The sequence below is a fragment of the Eucalyptus grandis genome, chromosome 8, assembly GCF_016545825.1.
Source record: "Eucalyptus grandis isolate ANBG69807.140 chromosome 8, ASM1654582v1, whole genome shotgun sequence".
NCBI lineage: Eukaryota > Viridiplantae > Streptophyta > Magnoliopsida > Myrtales > Myrtaceae > Eucalyptus > Eucalyptus grandis.
In genome coordinates, this window is record NC_052619.1 from 71,363,408 (window position 1) to 71,375,266 (window position 11,859).

An 11,859-nucleotide genomic window follows, 5' to 3' on the forward strand; every position below is an offset into this window, starting at 1 on the left:
TCTAGACACAAGGTTTGCGGAACACATGACCTCTATGATCTCTCGCCAAAGCGGCTATGGAGGCACGAGAGTCTTGCATCAATGTTCACTTGAAGTAAGGGGGGAGGAGTCCATTTTGGAGGGTCGTCGTTCACAACTCGTGACTACGAGCAACGTTCCATCGCAACTCATGGTAGATGTCCTGTATATGTCGAATTACTGAAGGAAGATCCATTTGGGAACGAGCTTCCAGAATTTTGTTTCGACGCTCCGATAAACCCACTAAACTATCTCGACCATATTGCGAAAATCTTCGCAATAAATGTCAGGTGGAAGGCCGAAAGCGAGGAGGCGCAGAGATCACATAGCACACATGTAAAAAACAGAACCGCAAAAGAAGTTGATATGTCCAAGCCCCAGCCACCTCGACTCCATACAATTCAGGTCATCCACTCTTCCCCTTTTGTCGGCAAATTTGACTGATCAATGTTCTTCGAAGTAAAAAAGCAGTTTCGTTCTAACTGGATCTTAGGGAGAAATATGACCTTTACCTATGTATGGAATAAATACGACATCTTGGCCATGGAATGTTGACAAGACATCGAATGCATTTTGTGCAGATCTCAACAACCGAGAGCGGATTCTTATGAAGACTGTACTTCTGATTAACTTGGAGGTCAAGGACAACCATGAGGAGGCAGCAACTGGAGCTCAGCGTGCTTTAGATCTTTGTCGAGAGGTCTTTCACTGGCTGTGCTTTATGTATTAATGATAGTATGCTTGATTTCTGTATGCTGAGAAATTGCTTATTGTTTCTAATTTTCAGAGGCAGAACAGGCGGAAATTTTTATTCAGCATTTCCTTCTATTGATGACCGTGGTTAGGGCAAGACTATTGTTCTGAAAGCTTTATGATCCATGTCGTTGTTCTGTTAGTATTTTGTCTGCAAATTTATATGTCGACGAACTGAACTTTGGGTTTCTGTTTGTCCATCTACTTGCACAAGTGGTAATAGACTTAAATACATTACCAGATTTCTTCCAACGCTGTTACTGTTTGCTTTGCACGAAGCCTTCCCTAGAAATCTTTCCTTTCTAAGCCCAGCGAGCCCTATTTAATCCATTACACAGCTAATCATTTCATCATACCCTATCCTGAATTTGATCTCTTCTTATGTCAGGAAGACTGAATCAGGCTCTCCCATGTTTTTACGCCTTCGCTTGATCTTGGTATTCCATGCCAATTGTTGGGTTTGATGAACACTTTCCTTGACTACTCGTTAGTGGTAGGTCATTTTGCAACAATATCTTTATCTGCATAATGAGAATTGTCATTCTCACGCTTTGAATTGAATTTGCTACAGAAGCCTATTCTTTGCTGAGCCTGTCATACTAATGCGCTGCATACATCCACTTTCAGATTAACACTGCATCGATGTGGAAAAGAAATTCTGAGTCGAACCCTTATCCACTCACTTTATCTCTGGAATGTCGACGCATGATGATGTATTAGTAATTGGAAGCAAGCCAGTCTTGCTTAGGAGTGAAAATTCTATTATTTCTTGTAGTTTCTTCTTTTTTAAGTTTCTTTGTACTGCAGAACTAATTCTGTGATGGTACTCATGTCGAGAGAGCGGAAAGAAAAGGAATTCCGGCGTATTGTATATAATTTCTTTGAATGCGATGGGTTGAAAACCGCCTCTATTTTCATTTTTATGTATCGTGCATATGAAAAGAAAAACAAGAGAACAGAACCAACCTGACCTGGTCAGTCATTTGATGATTTGGTTCTGTATTTTTGGCAGGGTTCACAATTCAATCGATCCTATTTATTTAAGATGAGTTGGTTTTTGAAAAGAAAATTACTAAAAAGCAGGAACTTCTAATTTGAGTTCATATAGAAATCGTCAGTTTTCTTGCTGGCTTGTTGGTCGTTCCTAGGATCCTGTCCTTCAACTTGCTTTCCTCACTTCCTGAATAAAAATTCCCTTGCGTATTCATTTAAAATAATAGGCTCTGATAATTCGTCGAGATTACCTAGTACTGACACACAAAAGTCATCTCCATGTATGGCTTGCACCAAGGTTTGCAGTTTCACATCTCAAAGTGGGGGATGCTTTTTTGACCTTGGCGCAAGTGTCTTTTTTGGAATGTCTCAAATGCCAGTCTCTTGAGCCAGTGAATTCTTCTATTCTGCTGTTCCTTCGAGCCGGTGAATTCTTCTTCTTCTCTGCTGTTCCCTCGGGAAGACGATGCAGTCCATCGATCCGTCTGTGGAAATAAAATTTCTCCTCTCTCTGAACCTTCAATCTCCTCTGCGTTAATTTGTATAACGCCAAACGCTCCAGTTAGTCATGGTACGCTCTACCCTTATGCAGATCTTCTGCTTCTTATGTCCAAATAGACTTGTTTTTGCATCGTGTCAGCTACAACCCAACAGTGCCAGTGAAACTCGGCCAAACAACAGTGCGCATTAGACACAGAAAAGAGAGCTCTTCTGCTCACGCATTTTATCAAATGTTACTATGGTATGAACGATGAAGAGAAATCGAACGATAATGACTCTCCATGAACTAACAAACAGCGGCATCAGCCAGCATTTCCATTTCAGAAGACATAAAGTCTGATTCACTCAGCTCCTCATGGGCCTCATAGTCATCCGTAATGGCGACATACCAATCTTGCTTCATCTGTCCTAAGAGATCTTAACAAAGAATAAATATCACCCTTATGAGGGTGCCTCTTGTCCTTGACAATGAAGACATGAACTTGACCCTGAATTTCTATCCAGCTACAACCGGGCTGCTTGACTACTCCTCGTCACCTCATCGGCTTCCTTATTCCAATGACATCGCCCATTTTTTGCTTTCCGCGTACATGTTTGAGAGCAGAACATAAGGTCCAGAGTTCGAAGGGTCGATCTCTAAGAGCTTCTCTGCTACATGCTTTCCTAGCATTATATCCTTATGAACTTTGCAGGCTGTGAGCAGCGAACCCCAAACGATAGCATCAGCTTGAATGGGCATTGCCTCTATTAAGTCCTTTGCTTCACTGGGACAACCGGATCGGTCGAGCAAATCAACCATGCACGTATAATGGTCCTTTACCGGTGCCAGACCATACTCCTCAACCATCCGCTTGAAATAATGGCACCCCTCTTCGACCAGCCATGCATGGCTGCATGCACATAGAACCCCGATCATAGTGACATGGTCTGGTCTCTCGCCAGATACCAACATTTTCCTGAATCAGTAACCGTTCTGCGCATATCCGACAATTGTGGCATTCCATGAGACCTTGTCCCTGTCCAACATATCTTTGAACACCCATAAACCATCTTCCACAGCTCCACATTTAACGTCCATGTCTATAAGAGAATTTCCAACAAAAATATCGAATTCTTCTCCATACTGGAAGCGAAATCCGTGCTTCAAGACATGAGCACAAGCCTGCTGCCCCAACTGCAGATCGGCAAGATTTGCACATGCATTGAGAAAATTTCCAAATGTTTAGTGCGTCGGAACAATGGCTTCTCTCTTCAAAAGGCGGAATAAACCAAATGCTTCTTCATTCTCTCCATTCTGGGTATACCCTGCAATAAGGGCATTCCAAGAAACTACATTCTTCTCCATCATCCTCATAAACATTACTCTTGCAGTTTTGAGACTTGCTGCTCTTGCATACCCGCTTACCACGGAGGTGGCTGACACTATATCCCTGGTAGGCATTCTGTCAAAAACTGCTCTGGCCTCGCTAATTCTAGAGCACTTAGAATACATATCAACCAATGCATTTCCTAAAACAACATCATTTCTAAATTTGTCACATTTTACAACATGGGCATGAATTTGCATCCCTTCCTTAAGTGCCGACAGGCTAGCGCATGCGCTGACCACACTGACCAAAGTGACCTCAGCTATTTCAAACCCACAATCCATCATGCTCACAAAAACCTCAAGAGCTTCACTGGCTGGACCATTTTGTTCATAACATGTAATCAAGCTGTTCCAAGAAACTACGTTTCCAGAACTCATTTCATCAAAAGCCCTCTGTGCACAAGCCATGTTGCTACTCCAAGGCTGTGCACAAGCCATGTTGCTACTCCAAGGCTGTGCACAAGCCATGTTGCCACACTTGGAGTACATGTCGATAAGAGCAGAGCCCATACGAACATCGGACGAGCACTCAGACTTCAACATCAAAGCCTGAATCTGCTGGCCCAGATCCATATCCCCTAACCCAGCGCATGCACTAAGAGCACTACCAAATGAGTACTCATTAAGCACATAATTCTCCCTATGCATCTTACCAAAACATCGCCAAGGCTTCTTCAAATCTTTCATGCTGCGCATAGCCCGACAGCATTGAATTCCACGAGTACTGGTGGGGTTCCAGCACCGACCCGAATATCTTTTCTGCTTCATCAAGAGAACCCAGTCTGATCAACCCACCTAAGATCGCATTCCGTGTGAAGGTATTCTTCTCAGGCATTCTATCGAACATTCTGCAGGCGTCGTCGAGGCACCCGCATCTCACATAGATATCGATGAGCCGGTTCTGGATGAAAACCTCAGCGGAGAACTGGGTCCTGATGATCCGAGCGTGGATGCGGCACGCGTCGCGTGCTGACTTGGACAGGCCGCAGCCGTCCAGGAGCTTGGCGAAGGGGGACGAGGTGGCGAAAGACAGATAGCCCGCCAGAGCCTTGACCTGCGCATGCCTCACCATTCCATCATATCATCGTAAGAAGTGAACTCTCTCGGAGAAGATTCGCATAGGTGTAAATTGAATGCGATGGGGAGTTTCTGTTGACCGTTATATGCTTCCCCACTTCAGCCAGACGCGCGGGAACATGATACGAGCGCTCATATGAAGTGGGGCAAAGTTGCACCGTTGCAGTGGCAAAATGGTAATTTAGCATAACAATCTACTAATTAGACTCATGACTATGAATTAAATTTTTAATTATGAGTAAATCTAAGCTATAAATTGAAATATGTCATATATTTAATATCTTGTTGTAAGTCACTGAATTAAGATTAGTCATATTTAAAATCTATACTTATTGCTTTATCAATTATAATTATAAGCTTAATATATGACAAGTCAATTTTATTAAGAGATAGCTGGATTATTTACAAATCAAACATAAATTCTTGTTTAGTAATTTTGATCATTCTAATTATAACTCATTCTGACCAAAACAAGAAAAATTTAACTCATCATTGAAAAAATGCAAAAACCAATTCTAGAGAATGAAAATTAGATATATGTTGGATGGGATAGCTTTTCATTGGCCCCCTCCCTCGAGGAATAGCTAACCTTGATTTTAAGAGAATAGCTATTAATTTGATGGAGCTAATCTTGATTTACTTCTTAACCAACTAAGGACTAACTATCTTATCATGAGTAGACTGAGAATAATGTAGCTATTGTGATATTTCTACATTAACTCGCAACATTAGTAATGTTCTAACTTAATTGCACTTAACTTTAGAGTAAAACTACCAAGATAGGCGGCTGTACTTTCAAGAGGTCACTTATCTTGATAATGCTCTAACTTGACCACGCTTAACTTTGGAACAGAAGTATTTATTGGTCTCATGGGAAAGTGCTTGTCTGCACGCCAAATGATAAAATCGTGAGATTTGAAATGGGATGGGTCCCAATAGATAATACCTTGAGTGAATTAATTCAGAAACATCATAGTTATCTGTCCTAGAACAAAAGGTGCAGTTGAATTTTCAATTAAGACACATCTTGTTCAAGTGAGGATTGTCCCTTTTGTTTTGTTTTGTTTTCTTGCTTTTTATTTTTTTTTTTTTTTTTTGAATGAATAATTTGATCTTCTTAGATGTTCTGGTAAGAAAAATCGATTGATCTTCTAAGATGTGCGCTCCCGTGAGCCTTTGTGAGGGAGAGCTTCATGATAAGAAATGAAGCCCATCTGAACACACATCCAATCCGTCAAGGCTTTGAAACTCTTTCGGCTTTATGCGACCAAGAACTGTCGGATCTGAGAGTTGTTTCAGGTCTTGAAAGGCCCATTGATGTTCTTATTTCCTTGCGAAGTGGGATATGTAAGACAGACAAATTCCTGGGAAGCCTAGGTAAGAACCTGAGGTTCTTAAAAACTGAGGACGAGTTTCCTGAGCAGAGGAAGGACAATGAGATATGAAGATAGGGTGGTGATTTGCCGGGCTTGCAACTGCAGCAAGGACTCGAGTTTGCTTAACCTTCCAATCCACCAAGGATCATGGAGCTTCTTAAAGTCCGTAAGTGTCCTCAGGATACCTCAATACATATAAACACAAGCATCTTTGATTTAATAGGTTTGGGAGATCTGGAAACGAGTACATTGAGAAAATTACAAGCACAAATTAGTTTAGACTCTCGAGAAGCATAGGAAGTCCCGGAATCTGAGTTCTTGTCAATCTCAAGATCCTCAGAGATTTAATTCTCCTAACATCAGTCGGAATTTCCCCCTTCGTATGCTTGCAACCACCGCCATTTATCTCTGCAAGCTTCTGCCAGCATCGCCATTCAGATTAATTGAGTTTCCTATTGAATAAGGTAATTCCGGAATAGATGAGGAAGGATAGATCCAACTGCATTCTTGATTCCATGTTTCCCCATTGTCTCTGGTAGAAATCCTACAGAACTTCAAGTTCAAAACGAATGGTCACATCAATTCGGACCAATCTTTTACGTCTTTCAAGAATCAGTTGCTCTGAACTCGCATGATAAGAGAGGTTGGGAGTTCTGTGCAACTGTTCACATCCAGTCGGATTTAGACCCTTCAATTTCCGTGCCATAAGTAAGGAGATCACAAATAAATATTGCGTCTTCACTGGCAGCAAGAGTAATCACATAAAAGTTTTCGACTAATGTTATTGTACATTGATGTGACTCCATCTACCAATACTCCATGGAAGATCAAGGATAACCATCTTCTGTAAGGAAAAGAGTTGTTCAACCTAAAATTCCTGGGAAAGTCAGTGCCATGAAAGCCATCTCGACTTCGAAAGAACGAGTGGATTCTTGCGGCAACAAAAGTTATGCCAAGAAATCCTTGTTAGAGTAACTTAAGAATAGGCTTTTAGTTTCTTCATCCACAAAGAAGTCCTCAGATATAAGCTAGATATACATTCCTTAACGTTTCGCTATCCCCTCAGCAGAAAAATAAAAGAGTAGTTAATACTGACCTGGCTTCCTTCTATATTTATTCAAGGTCTACATTTCTATTTTTTTCGAGATTTTACTGATGATTTTGATGTTCGTATATGAGAAATAGCCCAACTTGGACTGAGGTGCAATAATAAAAACAAACATATTCATGACTTATCTTTCTGTAACTCATCTGAACTTCAAGTGCCTCCTCGTAATTCCCTCTCCTACTTTGCTTCTCGAGTTTCATATCATTTGCTTCACGAACGGTACCTCTCCCAAGGTCTCTTAACCAATCACGCATCCACAGTCGAGAGTCTTCTCTAATTTTTATTAGAGTCATCTGCTGGAAAACTTGAACAGCTTCTTCAGAGAAAAGATTACAGCACTCCCACATGTGACACACAATTCTTTTATCAAACGCAATGAATAATCAAGCAATATCTAAGAATATGTTTTCTGTCAAGAATCTAATGCCTCAATACTGATCATCAACTTCTTTTTAACATCCTCATGACGAAATTTTTCCAACCTCGTCAATATGTTATTCAGCTTTGTTATGGTTTTCCCTGACAAGAATGAACCTACAATCGCAAGTGCTAGAGGAAGACCATCGGAAATATTCACCGCTTGTATAGAAACAAGGATGTACCCCTCTGATGGATAATCTCTTCCAAAGGTGTGTCTGCTGAAAAGTTGGAGGGAATGATCAAAATCCATGCAAGTAAGTTCATAAGTGCAATCAACTATAGTCGGACTGAGTACTCCCACGTTTCTTGTGGTAAAACCAATCATGCCTTGCCACAAGAGCGTCTGAGTGTATTCTTAAGTCGACATCATCAGGACGTAGAACTCTTCTGGAGGATTACCTCTCCTTGATTGTATTTATCCCTTCATCAATATTATTAATTTCGGACCATTTCCTTTGGAGGATACTAGAGATGAGTTGATTCTGCAAATACTCTACACTTTTTTACTTTGACGTTTCTCGAATGTCAGCAAGGAAGCAACAGCGATTAAAACCATCTCAAAATTTATTGTAGACAATTATGGCAAGTGTCGTCTTTCCAACACCACTGATTCCATAAATTCCGATCATGCCTGTTTCATTCGTGTGAGCGCCCATCATCCTCTTGACTTCATTTACATAACTATCCACTGCAACCAAGAAATCTGATACTACCAAGTAGGCCTTTTTCAACTCCATCAAAACCTTCAACCAAAAAAGCAACCAAAAAAAAAAAACTCCATCAAAACCTTCCTGATAACTTCCTTTCGGAACTCACCTTCCCTCTGATAGCATTCAATGCAAAAGAACCAAGATGCTGAAATGAGTTAAACAAAGTTAATTACAGGAAACAAACAAGTCATAAGGAATGAATTTAGTTATCTTTTCGGATTGTTTTGGAAGTCCCACCCTTTATTGCTCCAACCCCAATGAAAGCAGCCCTCCAAGTGTGGAGAGTCTTGTGATCAAGCCGCTTCTTGTTTTCATGAGAATCAAAGCTTTGTTGTAGAGCCCAGTTTGATATCATACCCCTCATGGTCCAACTTCTTAGAAAATGGACATAATTTTGCGTCCTCCTGTTCCTGCACTCTGTAATCTGCACCAATTTGCTAAAGCACCATTCACTGGCAGCATATCCTTTAGAGAAGATGGGTATCAAGGATTTTTAACTGCTCCACCGCTTGAAGAAGCTCCACGCCTTCTCCGCGAAGCCCTTCATCATCTCTACATACTCGAATTCCAGCATCTTTTATGTTGGTATACAGGAAATCAATTTTGCCAGAGCATATCTGGATCTCTAAAGCTTAAGAATGCTTCTTAATCATATCCTATTGACTTCCCCATTTCCTGAATAGTAAGGTGCAACAATAGCACATCAATATCTGAAATTACATAGTCGATGGTCATGATGCATCATCATAATTATCTGCTCTTTCTTTTTGGTACATTTCTGTCACCAAGACTTACCCCAAGAAATTCATACTGCACCTGAAAATGTTAAATACATAGACGCAGTGATGATGAGGCCAATTTCTATCAGATGCCAATGCAGAGATCTATTCTGGTATAGAGAACCTCTTTGACAAAAGCATATTGTTTCTCAGCATTTTGTGCGAGCAATTAGTAAAGCACAGCACCCTCTTCCTTTACGGGCCTCACAACAGTGAAAGGGGTAAAAAGAAACTGATATAAATGATATGTAACTATTTTCTCTGGAAAGATGAGCCATTTCAACTGCTCAGATTTACTATCCAGACTGCCCGTATTAGTTTGTTATATAAATGGAAATACAGTAATATTCACTAAAAAGATGCAAACGCTATTCTGAGTAATGCTCAAATGGCCAATGAAATAAGAAAACAAAGAAAAGTGGAGCAACATTAGTAGTCTGTTTATTGTTTGGCTTATATCTGTGTTGATGTACTACTAAGTAAATTTGATTATAAAAAATGACTTATTACCCAATGATGACTCCTTTGATTTCAAGTGACAAGGAAGTGGAAAAGGAAGTGGAGTTCTGCAAAAACATTGTCGCTAATTACAAAGTTGGATTCTGAAGCAGAAGTAACAAAGACATAAGACACTACTTAAGACAGAGGCCAAGAGTTTAAAAAGAAGGAATACGTATTACTTGGTCCATCTTAAATTTTGGTGAAGGCTTCACAACTTTCTAATCAAAAAGCAGTGCTCAAAGATTGCCTCCTCTGCATTCTTCTTCATTTTATGCAATTGAACCTATAATTGCAGGTCAAAAGAGGGTATTCTTAAGTGCAATTTGCTGCAAAAAATGTCCCAGCAGCTTGATTAATGAACTTACTAGGCCATAGAAAGGGAGTGCAAATCTACTTCACAGTTATCTTCATAACCTCCCTTCTTTGATGTTATCCATATGTTCAACAGACAAATTATGTCAAGAGAACAACATTTGACTGAAAATTCCGTCAAACGACTCAAAATCTGCAGGTTAGATACCATTTCTAGTTCCCAAAGGAGTTCGGGTTCATCATAAGGAATTTCGCAAAAGGCAGAAATCAAGGGATTATTGATAGCCAACATTCGGCTTTGCTATCCATATAAACTCACAAATCAGCAGACAATTTACCATTAATTAGCTCAGGTAATAGTAGAGACACTAACATTCATTCATGAGAGAATAGGAAAGAAATAATAGTATGATGGTTGACTTGCAACTGATGGAAAAGCAGAAATTGGTGTGCTGAAGTTCGAATAAAGTGAATGAAATCAATGGCTTTCTTGTCTCTCTCATGGGCTAAAGTTCCCCAACTCGGCTGTTATCTCATCTCTCCATTTCTGTTCTTAATTTCATCTTCTTGAATCACTGTGTACTAACTCAGAAGAGACTATGTCCGGCTATAACTAAATCTCATTAGCCAAATGAAATCAAATAATTCCAATGTAACTAATTTAAAGTTTACCTTGGCAACCGTCGAGGATGTGTGGTGCCATGCAAGGCGACACTGAGATTGTGTGACCTCTGCAGCCGCCGCCAAAGGGCTGGATTTGGGTTGATTGACCATCGACCTCAACACACAGCGGCTCAGGCAAAGACAGCAGCTCGACGGTCAGTGCGGCCCAAGTGAGGGCCATTAAGGCGTCTCGATGCCAGGCAAGGTGACATCGAGGTCACATGACCTCCGCAACGCCTGTATAACTTCGCATATCTTTTTTTCTTTTTTTCTTTTTTGTGAAAAAAAAAAAGGACAACTAGCCAAAATGTTGACTGCTCTGCATGTCTCGTTTGTTTAGGTCAATGATACACTGGCTTCACAGTTGCTTCCTCTCTTCAATGCATGGGCCAAAAAATGATTCATTTTTTCCCTTCCACACTGATCGGCAACTCCATATAGAATATTGCTTTCAGATCCTTCTTCCTGAATACCATCTCTCATGCAGAATCAACTTTTCTCAATCAATGTCTGAGCCTTTAAGCCGTCATTCACTTGTCTCCCTTCCGACGGGTAATCAATGTCCTCAGTAATGTTTATACCCATTTAATAGACTCTCCCATCCCCAGGAAGCCTTAGCCCCCAGTTCACAGCTTGCATTAACTCACTCCTTAGAAAATTCAAACACTTTGTCGGAATTTCTTTTGACACTTTCGATATCATCCACACAAAGTTGCATCTCTTTTAGAGGGAACATTTTTTTTTTTTCTCAAGGTCGCTAGTTTAGATGACCCCTTGAAAGTTCTTTTTATCATCCTCTCTAACCAAATTAATCTTAGACATATCTAATTCTAAGCCTTTACTTTCCCCTTTCTTTGTACACCAATGAACATATCCTAATATTTGAACTGTGAGGCTGCCATAATGATATTGGTAGTCTTTTCACATGGGCAAATATGTTATACAAGAAATGAAGGACTCGTGACAAGTAGAGTTTCCATCACATAATAAGCAATAGTAACTATCTTCATCGAGATTTAGACAACCAACAGACAACCATGAAAACAAGGGACAGGATCATGCTTTCTGTGAATTAAATTGCTTCTCAATTTCTAAAGGCACCAGAATTGACCATAGTCAGAATGGAGAATGAAGAACAGAGATTTGAAAACTGATTGATTCATCATGAAATCTAAAGCAGTAATCATTACACTCTTTACAGATCAATTTGCTGGTTAATTCCAATTGGTAAAAAAACTGTCTCTTTACCTGCCAACTCTGATTCCTTGGCTCCACCTAT

At 40.2% G+C, this 11,859-nt stretch overlaps 1 long non-coding RNA gene and 1 pseudogene across 1 annotated transcript; one reads left to right on the forward strand and one right to left on the reverse strand.

The window, feature by feature from the left end:
- On the forward strand, positions 1-853 carry LOC120286841. Its single transcript, XR_005545543.1, has 3 exons — positions 1-423; positions 600-718; positions 806-853. It is a non-coding gene; the product is annotated as an uncharacterized LOC120286841 (long non-coding RNA).
- An 876-nt stretch (positions 854-1,729) lies between these two features.
- On the reverse strand, positions 1,730-4,806 carry LOC104421969 (annotated as a pseudogene).
- Positions 4,807-11,859: the final 7,053 nt, after the last annotated feature.